This window comes from Gorilla gorilla, chromosome 6, assembly GCF_029281585.2.
Source record: "Gorilla gorilla gorilla isolate KB3781 chromosome 6, NHGRI_mGorGor1-v2.1_pri, whole genome shotgun sequence".
Taxonomy (NCBI): Eukaryota; Metazoa; Chordata; class Mammalia; order Primates; family Hominidae; genus Gorilla; species Gorilla gorilla.
The window spans coordinates 89,502,038-89,514,621 of record NC_073230.2 but is presented as its reverse complement, the minus strand read 5'-3'; the positions used below and the strand labels follow the sequence as shown (position 1 = coordinate 89,514,621).

Sequence of the window (12,584 nt, the reverse complement as noted above, 5' to 3'; positions counted from 1 at the left end):
CCTTGGCATCCCAAAGTGCTGGGATTACAGGTGTGAGCCATTGTGCCCGGCCCCATTCCAGTTTTGACTAATGATCATGGTCAAAAAGTCCCACTTAATATTGAATGAGAATGTATGTCCCTGCATTTTGCCCTTACTTTGCTCCAGCCTTCACCTCTATAATCACATAAGTCAAATCTGTACCCTCTGCAGTCAGACAGATACAGGTTCCACTTTCCCGGCAGTGTGACTTTGCAATTAGACACTTGCCCAGTTTCTCCTAGCATTCCGTAGGACTTCAACACTTGTCCTCTGGCTAGGGATTTGTCATGAAAAGGTCAACTTTGAGTTATGGTTGAATCAAAGGCTAAAAGGCAACCTGTCAGCTATTATAAGGGACTCTTCTTTCCACTTCTTCCTGAGCCCTGGCTTAGGCTAATAAAAAATGTGTTCTGTAGCTTTGCAGTAATACTTCCATAAAACTTCCCTCTACAGATGTTTTTTGTTTGTTTTTGTTTTTTTGAGACGGAGTTTTGCTCTTGTTGCCCAGGCTGGAGTACAATGGCACAATCTCAGCTCACTGCAACCTCCACCTCCCAGGTCCAAGTGATTCTCAAGCCTCAGCCTCCCAAGTAGCTGGGATTACAGGTGCCCACCACCACACCTGGCTAATTTTTGTATTTTTAGTAGAGATTTTTAGAGAGATTTAGTTTCACCATGTTGCCCAGGCTGGTCTCGAACTCCTGATCTCAGGTGACATGCCCGCCTCCGCCTCCCAAAGTGGTGGGATTACAGGTGTGAGCCACTGTGCCTGGCCTACAGATGTTTTTAAAAACCAACTTTAAATAAGGCAGCAATAAAGTAACCAGACTAGAGGGAGAAATGCATTATGGGAATTAGGTCTGGTGATCAGAAAGGCTCCTGTAGGAGTAGGTACAGGGTGCTACAGGAGAGGCACTCGGCCCAGTCTTGGAGGATAAAGGAATGTGTCTGGAAGAAGTCATGTCTCTGCTGAAGCTTAAGGGTGAGTAGGAGTTAGGCATCCAGGGGAGAGAGGGCTTGTGGGAAGAAGAGTGGGAGAGCAGGAGGAGGTAGGTAGGGTGTGTCAGCTAAGAGTGTGCTTGGCTGCAGGTGGCAGCACACTGAGCCAACAATGGCATACGTGGCAGAGACATTTAACAATCACACACACACACACCCCACCCCGCCCCGGCAGATGGTTTCAGAATGAGTGCGGTGTGAAAGCGCCAGGTCTCCACCTTTCCATCCTGCAGCATCCTTGGGCCTGTCAAGGTGATTGCCAACAGCGTTAGGCATCATATCCTCCCCTGCCATGTTTAAGCTAGTAAAAAGATAAGGGCTGGGCGCTGTGGTTCATCCCTGTAATCCCAGCACTTTGGGAGGCTGAGGTGGGCGGATCATGAGGTCAGGAGATCAAGACCATCCTGGCTAATGCGGTGAAACCCCATCACTACTAAAAATACAAAAAACTAGCCAGGCATGGTGGCGGGTGTCTGTAGTCCCAACTACTCATGAGGCTGAGGCAGGAGAATGGCATGAACCAAGGAGGCGGAGCTTGCAGTGAGCCGAGAACTTACCATCTCTTTTTTTTTTTTTTTTTGAGACGGAGTCTCCCTCTGTGCCCAGGCTGGAGTGCAGTGGCACGATCTCGGCTCACTGCAAGCTCCACCTCCCGGGTTCACGCCATTCTCCTGCCTCAGCCCCCCCGAGTAGCTGGGACTACAGGCGCCCGCCACCACACCCGGCTAATTTTTTTGTATTTTTAGTAGAGACGGGGTTTCACCGTGTTAGCCAGGATGGTCTCGATCTCCTGACCTTGTGATCCGCCTGCCTCGGCCTCCAAAGTGCTGGGATTACAGGCGTGAGCCACCGTGCCCGGCCTGAACTTGCCATCCTTTTATCAAGGAGTACATTTTTTTCCAGAAGCTCCCCATGAAACGAACTTGTGAGTGTTGATTGGCAGAAATTGATGGCACACGGCCATCCCAAAACCAATTAGTGGCAAGTGGGAATGGGCTTGCTGTATTAGACGTGGACCAATCGTGGTTCACTCCCTGGACTTGGGGAGGGCCTAGCTTCCCTGAAAGCCACCAGAACAAAAGTAGGGAAGCCAAGTAGGGAAAGGTGTTGTGTGGGCAGCCAGTGTCTACCACATAGACGACGTGGTCAGAGACAAAGGTGATAGACCACAGAGACCTCTGTGACTTGTTATGGAGTGCAGACTTTATTCTAAGGGTGAAAGAGATGTGTCTGATGGTTTCCTCATGATCCGATTCAGGTCCTGTATATAATGTAGGTGAAGTTGTATCTCACCTACTGCAGCACACTGGAAGATACATGATGTCAACCTAAACTCTGTTCGTGATGTCAACTTTGATCACTTGATTAAGGTGTCCACCTCCATCAAGGAACATTCTAGAAAATAACTGGTGTGGGCTATTTAAGACTCCCAACTCCAACATTCTAGAAAACAACTGGTGTGGGCTGTTTAAGTCTCCCAACTCCAACTCCCCAGGTGCCGTGGCTCATGCCTGTAATCCCAGCACTTTGGAAAGCTGAGGCGGGCAGATCACGAGGTCAGGAGTTCAAGACCAGCCTGACCAACATGGTGAAACCCCCGTCTCTATTAAAAATACAAAAATTAGCCAGGTGTGGTGGCACACGCCTATAATCCTAGCTACTCAGAAGGCTTGAATCGCTTGAACCCAGGAGGCGGAGGTTGTAGTGAGCCGAGATTGCACCACTGCACTCCAGCCTGGGTGACAGAGCAAGACTTTGTTTCAAAAAAAAAAAAAAGACTCCCAATTTCACAAAAGCCAAAAACAAAAAAAAAGGCTGAGGACCTTGTCTCTAGTCCTAGCTACTTGGGATACTTGGGAGGCTGAGGCAGGGTCACTTGGGCCCAGGAGTTCAAGGCTGTGGTAGCTATGATCGCACCTGTGAATAGCCACTGCACTCTACCCTGAGCAACACAGCAAGACCCCATCTCAAAAAAACAAAGACTGAGGTGAAGAACTGTTCCAGATTAGACTAAAGAAAGATAAGAACTAAGTGCAACAATTGATCTCAGATTGGCTCCAGGATTGCGGGGAAAAAAAAAAAAGCTAGAAAGGACATTATTGACCAGGCACAGTGGCTCACACCTGTGATCCCAGCACTTTGGGTGCCTGATGCAGGCAGATCACTTGAGTCCAGGAGTTTGAGACCAGCCTGGGCAACATGGTGAAGTTCCATCTCTACTAAAAATACAAAAATTAGCCAGGCATAGTGGCCTGCAACTGTAATCCCAGTTACTCAGGTGGTTGAGGCACGAGAATCGCTTGAACCCTGGAGGCAGAGGTTGCAGTGAGCTGCGATTGCACCACTGCACTCCAGCCTGGGCAACAGAGCAAGACTGTCCAAAAAATGAAAAAAAAATTTTTTTTTAAGTAAAAAAAGGCATTATTGGCACAAGTGAAATTTGAATATAAACTTATAACTAACATATTAATTTGCTATATTAAGATTTGTAACTAACATATTTATTATTATAGTAAATAACATTGAATTAATGTTAAATGTCCTAAATTTAATTGTATTACAGTTGTAAAAGAGAAGTTCCGTGTTCTCCAGAGATACATACTGAAGTATGAGGAGTGAAGAGTCTCATGTCTGTGACTTACAAAATGACTCAACAAATAATTATATCACTATTACTATTACACAGATACACATATTATATATATATATATGAGAAAGAGAGAAAGCAAATGTGACAAAATGTTCACAAGTGGTAAATTTAAGGAAACAGGTATATTGATATTCATTATTCTCACATATTTTGCAACTTTTCTGTAGGTTTGAAAGTTTTTAAGGAAAAAAAGAAATACATAGGAGGTGGAGGTGCTATGACTTGGTAACTAACTTCCTGGGGGCCATTAATCAATCTGTGGTGGATGATGATACCTTGGTCTGAGAGGTAGAGGAGAGCAGAATCTGAGGTGGGGAGCAGAGGCAAACATCAGGTTTGACATCAATTGAACTGAGGTGGGAGGTGATGAGACACCAGGTGGAGACTCTCAGGAGCAGTATGAATTAACAGGGGTCAGGAACAAACTAAGACGCAGATCTGCAGGTTGGCAGTCTATGGGTGGTGGCTGAAACCAAGAGCTTGTGAGATCACCTAGAGGGCAGGTGTGGATGGGCCCATATTCTTGGGCTCACTTGCACTTAAGATCTGGGTGCAGAAGTAAGAATCAAGCAAGAATGGTTACGCTCATGAGCAAACCAGCTATTTCATTCAGGGTTCCTATAAAAATAACCATTAGACTTGCGATTTTCTACCACTTTAAATCTCCTCCTAGAGACACTCTTCTATTGGTTAACTTCTCTCCAGGTGGGGGATTACGAGGCTTTTGTCAACATCTTCCTTGGGAGCGTGATATGGTAAGAAGCCTACAAATACGTTTGTGATATAAGCATGCAAAACAGAGGTACACTATATGCTACAATTAGAACTACGATCCTCCCAGGTTAATTCATTCCTGAAAACAATTCTCAGATTAAATAAGCCCATATGAAGTTATTTTAAATGAGAAAATAGGAATTGTATTCCTGGCCTGTGCAGAAACTCCAGTTTCTCCAAATATCACTAAAACCCTCTCAAACATCTATAAAACAATCCTCCAAACATTTCTGCATAATATAAACATTTAAACATGAATTATCTAATTATTTAACACTTAATGAACTCCATGGTGATTACGTTTGCAATAGTACACAATGATATGCGCTCTATTGAATGAGAATTAGATATCCTCCCCAACCTGCAACTAACATGTACAGTAAAGCAAACAACAACATAATAGTGAGTTAAAGATAGATAATTAAATGCAACAAGATTTAGCAAACTGAAATGGACAAATGGGATTTTTTTTTTAATGGCTACTTGCCGAATGATTCTGATAATGGAGCACTGGGGCAACAGACAACCCTCCCATTAGTGATAATTAGAAAAGTGGGCAAAATATACAAAATATCTACTCAAAGATAAGAGAGCACTAATGAGGTAGTAAATTCCTACCAGGTCAATGTCCAAGAGAACAGAGTATGTAAGACAGTGAGCCCATCAGTAGGACTGTTTTACCCCAAGGGCTACTTGGTGATTCCAGAACAGGTGGCTGAGAGCCTAAACAGTACTTGTTTTTATTTTTTATTTTTTGAGAAGGAGTCTCGCTCTGTCACCCAGGCTGGAGTGCAATGGTGCCATCTCAGCTCACTGCAACCTCCACTTCCCAGGTTCAAGAGATTCTCCTGCCTCAGCCTCTGGAGTAGCTGGAATTACAGGTGTGCGCCACCACGCCCAGCTAATTTTTGTATTTTCAGTAGATACAGGGTTTCACCATGTTGGCCAGGCTGGTCTTGAACTCCTGATCTCAGGTGATCCGCCCACCTCGACCTCCCAAAGTGCTGGGATTACAGGTGTGAGCCACCACATCCAGCCCTAAGCAGTACTTTTGACAGCCTTCCAGGGGTCTGGGGCCCTCCAAGGTTGGGGAGTCTTAGGAAATACCTGTTATACTAGTCAGGATTCTCCAGAGAAACAGAACAAATAGGAGATATTAGATAGAGATATAAAGAGATGGAAAATTGACTCACACAATTATGAAGGCTGGCAAGTCCAAAATCTGCAGAGCCAGTGTCCCAGTTCAAATCTGAAGGCTGGAAGCTTCTGCAGAACCAGAAAAGGCCAATGTTCTAGTTCAAAGGACTCACTTGAAACCAGGGTTTGAGGCTATAGTAGCTATGATCACACCTGTGAATAGCCACTGCACTCCACCCTGGGCAATACAGCAAGACCCCATCTCTAAAAAAAAAAAAAAAAAAAGAAACACTGAGGTGAAGATCTGTTCCAGATCAGACTAAAGAAACAAAAATTAAGTGCAACAATTGATCTTGGATTGGCTCCAGGACTGAGAAAAAAAAAAGCCATCAGGAAGGAGAATATTCTCTTACTCAGGAAAGGGTCAGCCTTTTGTTCTATTCAAGCCTTCAACTGATTGGATGAGGCCCACCCACATTAGGGAGGCCAATCTGCTTTATTCAATCTACTGATCTAAAAGTCAACCTCACCCAAAAGTATCCTCACAGAAACACCCAGAATCCTGTTTGACCAAATATCTGGGCACCCTGTGGCCTAGTCAAGTTGACACATAAAATGATCCAAGTGTGACATAATAAGAAATATAGGCCGGGCACAGTGGCTCACACCTGTAATCCCAGCACTTTGGGAAGCCAAGGTGGATCGCTTGAGGTCAGGCGTTCGAGACCCCCCTGGCCGACATGGAGAAATCCCATCTCTACTAAAAATACAAAAAATTAGCTGGGCATGATGACACACGCCTATAGTCCCAGCTACTCGGGAGGCTAAGGCAAGAGAATCGCTTGAACCTGGGAGGCGGACGTTGCAATGAGCCGAGATCATGCCACTGCACTCCAGCCTGGGAGACAGAGCGAGACTCCATCTCAAAAAACAAAAAAAGAAATATCTATTTTGTTTCTGACACAGAGCTTTTAAAATTGTTATACTATCCTATATAATAGGGGTGAGAGGAACATCCTTTTTTTTTTTTTTTTTTTTTGAGACAGTCTCATTGTATCCCCCAGGCTGGAGTGCAGTGGGGCGATCTCGGCTCACTGCAACCTCTGCATCTCCAGTTCAAGCGATTCTCCTGCCTCAGCTTTCCGAGTAGCTGGGATTACAGGCGCCTGCCACCATGCCAGGCTAATCTTTGTATTTTTAGTAGAGACAGGGTTTTGCCGGGTCAGCCAGGCTAGTCTCGAATGCCTGACCTCAGGTGATCCACCCACCTCAGCCTCCCAAAGTGCCTGGATTACAGGCTGTGAACCACCGTGCCCAGCCTAACGTCTTTTGTTATAATATTTGGTCTTAGCTCCCAGTTCCTCACGTAGGAGCTTTTAAGCCCCTTGGAATCTCTGGAGTGGTGTCTTTTTGTATGCTAATGAGATGACTGGTGGATGAGGGTGCTAGATGGGTCCAGAACAAAACTAATTGCCAGAGGAACCAACTCTGTGATTAGAGGGTAGGAATTTTCAGTCCCACCCCTCCACCTCCAGGTATGAGAGCAGCTGGAGATTTATTTCAATTACCAATGGCCAGTGATTTAATCAATCATGCCTACATTACAGAACATCCATAAAAACCTTAAATGATGAGGTTTGGAGAGCATCTGGGTTAGAGAACACGTGGTGGTGCTGGGAGGGTGGTGTGCCCAGAGGATATGGAAGCTCTGTGCCCCTTCCCACACACCTTGTACTTGTCCATCAGTAACTGAAACATCTTTCGTTATAATATTTGGTCTTAGCTCCCAGTTCCTCACACAGGAGCTTTTAAGACCTTTGCAATCTCTGGAGTGATGTGTCTCTCTCTGTGCTAATGAAATGACTGGTGGATGAGGGTGCTAGATGGCTCCAGAATGATTTTATTAAAATAATCTAAGCTTGCATAACATGGAAAAATGTGTCGGTAACAAAATGTCTAAGTGGCTCTGGCCTTGAGGAGATTTACAGGTTCATGGGTTACAGATTTCACTTATTAAATTAGGTAAGTAACACAGGGAATTCCCAAGTCTGCTTGTATGATTGTCTTACAAGTATGGTATTTGTGATAATATGTTATTTATACACACCACCTGAGACTACCCTGTGCCCCTAGACATCCCGTGACTGGTCCCATCTCTGTCCTATGGAAATGAACTGAGTGAGCAGTGGAAAAATCCACATGCACTTTTCAGTTCACCTGTATTGAACTCTACAAAATCCTTTCCATAGGAAGTTTTCCTCACTGGGACCATACCCAGCAATTAGGACAATATCTAAAGCATAAGGATTATTGTTAACTAATAACACACAATATGCATTAATAGTTTTGTCCTTTTGTTTGTTTATAGCTTTTATTGGCATTGATTCAGTATTTCCAACAGTTTTTTTGGTGACTAGATGGCAGGCATTATTGGAAGATCTGCAGTAATTGTTCACCATTTCAGCTGTTGGCACAACAAGCAAGAAACAATCTTCTTACTCTCCAACTCCACATTCCAGTTATTAAATCAGCTCTCCTGAGAAGGAAATCCTTACGCCTTTACAAACATGTAACCTTCCTAAACTATGATGGATTATGTTCCTGATGTGTCTATATAAGCCCCACCTTCCATTCTCAACTAGCAGTAACCTCTGTGTCCTTTGACATCCAAATTGTTTTCTTTCATTCATTTGCACTTTCATTCAACGAATGTTAACCAGGACCTTCCAGATTCAAGTTATTGTGCATTTCCTTTTATTTAAAATTATTTTAGCAGCATCCCTGGTCTAAAAATAAGATAAAATATTTTGTGGACTGGTCATATCCTAATCTCTAAGTTACTTGAGAACAGAAGGATCTTACTCTACTCTTATTAACACAATAATTGGCACTTGGTGAGTATTTATTAAATATTTGATGCCTTGAATCTTGACCAAATTCTAATTCAACTCAATTCCAATTCCAATCCAATCAGCAAAGCAAACAAAATCAGCCCACGGTAGTGTCCAACCCCTCCCTCTCTTCCATTGCCCACTTCTACCACCTTCCCTGGCACTAATTGTTAAGTCTAATTAGGGAAAAGGAGTCAGGATGGTGGGAGCAGGGGGAAGCAAAAAGAAGCAGGTAAACTACAAGTCTGCCATTCTTTATGGTCCAGACACACAGCCCTCCTCTGCAAATAACTCACAATCTTCCTGCGCCCAACAATTACAGCATAAACACTAGTCCATAAAATCCCCAGCAAGCCTTTCTTTGCAGTTGGCTGCTCTTCTGCTGATTCTGCCTGTTGCCTTCTCGTACCTTCCTACTTTCTCTAACAAATCTGCCTTTATCTACAACTGTCTTGGTAAATCCTTTTACCCACGTACCACCAGCCCAGACAGCTGCCCCTCACCCATGATACTAATTTTTTAAAAGGTTGAGTCTGCATTTTGGATACTACATCACACATGCCTTAAAAACAAACATTAAAAGTAACTCACCCTCCTTAGAACCCTGATGGTTGGCTTTTATAGCAGGGCACGATGGTATAACCAGTAAGGCCAGAGCAGGTGGCCAGCCCCCCAACCCTCCCTGTCTTGTATCAAAACCCTCAGATTTCAGGCCAGGCGTGGTGGCTCATGCCTGTGATCCCAGCACTTTAGGAGGCTAAGGTGTGTGGATCACTTGAGGCCAAGAGTTCAAAACCAGCCTGGCCAACATGGCAAAATCCCATCTTTACTAAAAATACAATAATTAGCTAGGTGTGGTGGCGCGCGCCTGTAATCCCAGCTACTCAGGAGGCTGAGGCATGAGAACCGGTTGAACCACGGAGGTGGAGGTTGCAGTGAGCTGAGATCACGCCACTGCACTCCAGCCTCGGTGACAGAGCCAGACACTGTCGCATAACAAAACAAAACAAAAAAAATCCTCAAGTGTCAAAATTTTTCTTTTTCTTCAATTACAGAAGAGCCCCGCTTAGAGCTAAGATTCTACCATCTGGAATGACTCATAAAATATGAAGTGGGCCAGGTGTGGTGGCTCACGCCTGTAATCCCAGCACTTTGGGAGGCCGAGGCGGGAGGATCATGAGGTCAGGAGTTCGAGACGAGCCTGACCAACATGGTGAAACCTTGTCTCTACTAAAAATACAAAAATCAGCTGTGCATGGTGGCGTGCGCCTGTAATCCCAGCTACTCAGGAGCCTGAGGCAGGAGAATCGCTTGAACCTGGGAGGCAGAGGTTGCAGTGAGCCAAGATCGCACTATTGCACTCCAGCCTGGGTGACAGAGTGAGACTCCATCTCAAAAAAAAAAAAAAAAAAAAGTGAAATGCATCAAATGGTAAGCTTTGGTTAGGCTAAACTGCAAAATACTATTTCAAATCAGAACCAGAGATTAATAATAGTAAATATCTGTTATTTTTTTCTGGGGCTAACATTTCTTGTCACTTATCATAAAGTCTGGTATTAATTTGCATGTGTTACTCTCATCTACCCAGATTATAAATTCCATCAAAGCAGTAAGTGTTCCTTGTAAAGAGGTGGGATCTTCATAAACTCCTCTACATACTTGGGAATTGGTTCAAGTAACTTGCAGACACACAAGGAATCCCTGCTTTCCACACCTGCTGTCCTCCCTTTCCCAAGCTGTCTCTTGGAGAGGGTAATGAATTTACAATGATCTTTCTACACTATCTGCTCGATTACCCTATGACCAAAGACTTTGTAACCACAGGTCAGAGTTAAAATCAGAATTTCAGTGAAGCGATGTTCCATGAACAGCTGGATTCACTAACTCAGTGGTCCCCAATCTTTTTGGCACCAGTGACCGGTTTCATGGAAGACAATTTTTCCACGGAAAAGGGGGCAGGGGCTAGGGGAGAGGGGTGGGGTGGTTTTAGATCATCAGGCATTAGATTCTCATAATGAGCATGCAACCTAGATCCCTCGCATATGCAGTTCACAATAGGGTTCACTTTCCTATGAGACTCTAATGCCCCCACTGATTCGACAGGAGGCAGAGCTCAGGCCGTAATGCCAGAGATGGGGAGCGGCTGTAAATACAGATGACACTTCGTTGGCTCGCCCTGCTCACCTCATGTGCCAGTGGGTTCCTAACAGGCAACAGACCAACACCCGTCAGCAGCCAAGGAGTTGGGGAACTCTGCACTAACTCCAAAGAACATAGCGGGTCTGGCAGGGCATGGTGGCTCACGCCTGTAACCCTAGCACTTTGGGAGGCTGAGGCAGGCGGGATCACCTGAAGTCAGGAGTTCGACACCAGCGTCGCCAACATTGCAAAACCCCGTCTGTACTAAAAATACAAAAATTAGCCGGGCATGGTGGCGTGCAGCTGTAGTCCCAGCTACTCGGGAGGCTGCGGCAGGAGAATCGCTTGAACCCGGGAGGCGGAGGTTACAGTGAGCCGAGATCGCGCCACTGCACTCCAGCTTGGGCGACAGAGCAAGACTCCATCTCAAAAAGATCACAGCGGGTCTGAAATTGAGAGTTTGACAAGTACACCTACGTAAACCTCACCTTACAATACCAAAGGGAAGGAGACAAGCCCTTGGTTGGCCTGGCATGGCGCGGGGCGGCGGGGGGGGCTCACATCGCTTTGGGAAGGAGAGGCTAGAGGACTGCTTGAGCCCAGGGGTTCAAGACCAGCCTGGACAACATAGGAAAACCTCATCTTTACAAAAAATATAAAAATTAGCCAGGCACAGTGGCTGACACCTGTAATCTGAGGGCTTTGAGAGGCCAAAGAGGGACGATCGCTTGAGCCCAGGAGTTCAAGACCAGCCTAAGCAACACAGCAAGACCCTGTCTCTACCAAAAAATAAAAATTAGCCAGGCGTGGTGGTGTGCACTTGTAGTCCCAGCTCCACGGCGGGCTGAGGCGGGAGGATCGCTTGAGCCCAGGGGTTCCAGGCTGCAGTGAGCTATGATCGCGCCACTGCACTCCAGCCTGGGCTACAGGTTGAGAACCTGTCTAAAAAAAAAGAAAACGAAAGAAAAAAGAAAAGCTCTCGATTAGCCCCATCTGTGGGGGCTGGGGCTGCTCCAGAATTTCTAGGGTTCAAGGGCAGCAGCCTGGTTGCAGGTGGGGATCAGGGCATTTCTTGGAGGCTGCATCTGCGGCGCAGGCTCTGTCCTCTGTGAATTGGGGGCCTTGCCAAGTTCCCCCAACCCTTTTTTCCCTGCGGCGCCATCTTGGGAGCAGGGAACAAGTGATTCTGCCCCAGGAAGGGTCGAGAAAGTTCCTGGGGGGCTTCAGGGACTTTCCACAGAGGGAGCACGGCGGGGGCGGAGGCTCCCTGCAGGGAGCAGCGCTGAGGTAGACCGGCTCTGACCTTGGCTCTCTGAAGGGAGAAAAACTTAATCGTTCTTCAGGTCCAAGAGCTCCAAAGACTCCCAATCCTCAGTCACTCATCTCCTGACAAAAGACCTTGCGAAACTGCCAAAGCGCCACACTTCGGCTCGCGATTGTGAGGAAATTGGTTGAGGAACGGAGTGGGACGCCCATGCCGCTTCGCCAGCACTTGCCAGTAGTTCCGTGGGGCAGCATCTCCTCTGAAGGGCCGCCGACAGTACCACGCCGATGGGACAGCGTACCCTCCTCCACTGCACCCTGCCTAACCCCCGACTGCGCGCCCGAGCTGTGCGCATGCGCGGACCGTCCGCGCGGCCGCAACGCGCAGGCGCCGTGTTCACTTCCGGGATCTGTCAGCCGCTCCCTCTGGGCTTCCGTCCTCCGCCCGCGCCCGCCGGAGCCTGTTCGCGTCGACTGCCCAGAGTCCGCGAATCCTCCGCTCCGAGCCCGTCCGGACTCCCCCGATCCCAGGTAACGGCCAGCAGGGGCGAGCGTCTCACCCTGTCGGCCTCTCTTGTCCAGGCCTGGCGCCGGACTTGGACCCGCGGGGGCAGTGAGACGGGGGCTTAGGCCGCGGGGCCCCGAGGCTGAGGCGGGGCCGGGTCTCCCTGCCGGGGCCTCCTGAGGGGGCGGGGATCCCCTTTCTCCGT

The 12,584-nt window shown here is 46.8% G+C and overlaps 1 protein-coding gene and 1 long non-coding RNA gene across 4 annotated transcripts in view; one reads left to right on the top strand and one right to left on the bottom strand.

The window, feature by feature from the left end:
- Positions 1-12,224, bottom strand: part of LOC129534772 (uncharacterized) — a 73,778-nt gene extending 61,554 nt beyond the window's left edge. For 2 of the 3 annotated variants that reach the window (XR_010134707.1, XR_008681475.2), the window contains exons 1-2: positions 11,915-12,203; positions 5,638-5,845 (exon numbers count right to left, since the gene is read on the bottom strand). This is a non-coding gene — a long non-coding RNA (uncharacterized lncRNA). Of the gene's footprint in view, positions 1-5,637; positions 5,846-11,914 lie in introns of all 3 variants that reach the window. The other variant, XR_010134706.1, reaches the window with a different exon arrangement.
- A 35-nt stretch (positions 12,225-12,259) lies between these two features.
- The window catches only part of ARPC1A (actin related protein 2/3 complex subunit 1A), a 40,916-nt gene continuing 40,591 nt past the window's right edge, over positions 12,260-12,584 (top strand). Inside the window, exon 1 of the mRNA XM_031012761.3 lies at positions 12,260-12,405. The gene's annotated coding sequence lies outside the window, so the exon portion shown is untranslated. The remainder of the gene's footprint in view (positions 12,406-12,584) is intronic.